Genomic DNA, 672 nt, shown 5'->3' on the forward strand with positions numbered 1-672 from the left:
AGGTATTTAAAAGAAGGATGGATGAGGTGCTGAGGGCCAGGGTTTGGGGGTGGGATGGCAGGGTTGGGTTAAAGGTTGGACTCGATGATCTCAAAGGGCTTTTCCAACCAAAGTGATTCTATGATTCTATGAGCCACTGGCTTTGAGACGCCCGCTCTGCCTTCCCGATGCAGAAATCTGCCTTGGCTTCCCTTTCCCAGCGTCCCGGATGGTGGGACTGCGAGTAGAGCTCTGAAAGCTCCGTTAGTTTCTTTTCCATGTGGTTGACTTCAGTTAAGCCTTGGGGGGATTGCAGCATAGCTCGTGGAAACATTGTCCTCCAAGTCAGTTAAACGCTCTTGAGCATCAAAGCTCCCCGACCCTGCTCCCTTAAATACAGGGTCTAAGTGCAGCAGGCTCTCCTTTCAGCCCCGGTTCTTTTGGATGCTCATGGCTCGGACAGGCGTACGCTTTGCTGGGTAATAAACTGCCTGGATGGCCAAGCCCAGAGTGTAGTGCTCAATGGAGTTAAACCCAGCTGGTGGCCGTCCCAAGCGGTGTCCCCCAGGGCTCAGCGCTGGCCCCAGCTCTGTTTAACATCTTTATCCATGACCTGGGCGAGGGGATCGAGGGCACCCCCAGCCAGTTTGCAGATGGCACCGAGCTGGGGGGGAGTGTGGATCTGCTGGGGGG

The 672-nt window shown here is 55.2% G+C and overlaps 1 protein-coding gene across 1 annotated transcript in view; it reads left to right on the top strand.

Moving 5' to 3' along the window:
• Positions 1-672, top strand: part of TNPO3 (transportin 3) — a gene marked incomplete at its 3' end in the record, with an annotated part of 39,114 nt that overhangs the window by 21,675 nt on the left and 16,767 nt on the right. The window lies entirely within an intron of this gene.

This window comes from Egretta garzetta, unplaced genomic scaffold (genome assembly GCF_000687185.1).
Source record: "Egretta garzetta isolate BGI_Z169 unplaced genomic scaffold, ASM68718v1 scaffold579, whole genome shotgun sequence".
NCBI classification, from domain to species: Eukaryota; Metazoa; Chordata; class Aves; order Pelecaniformes; family Ardeidae; genus Egretta; species Egretta garzetta.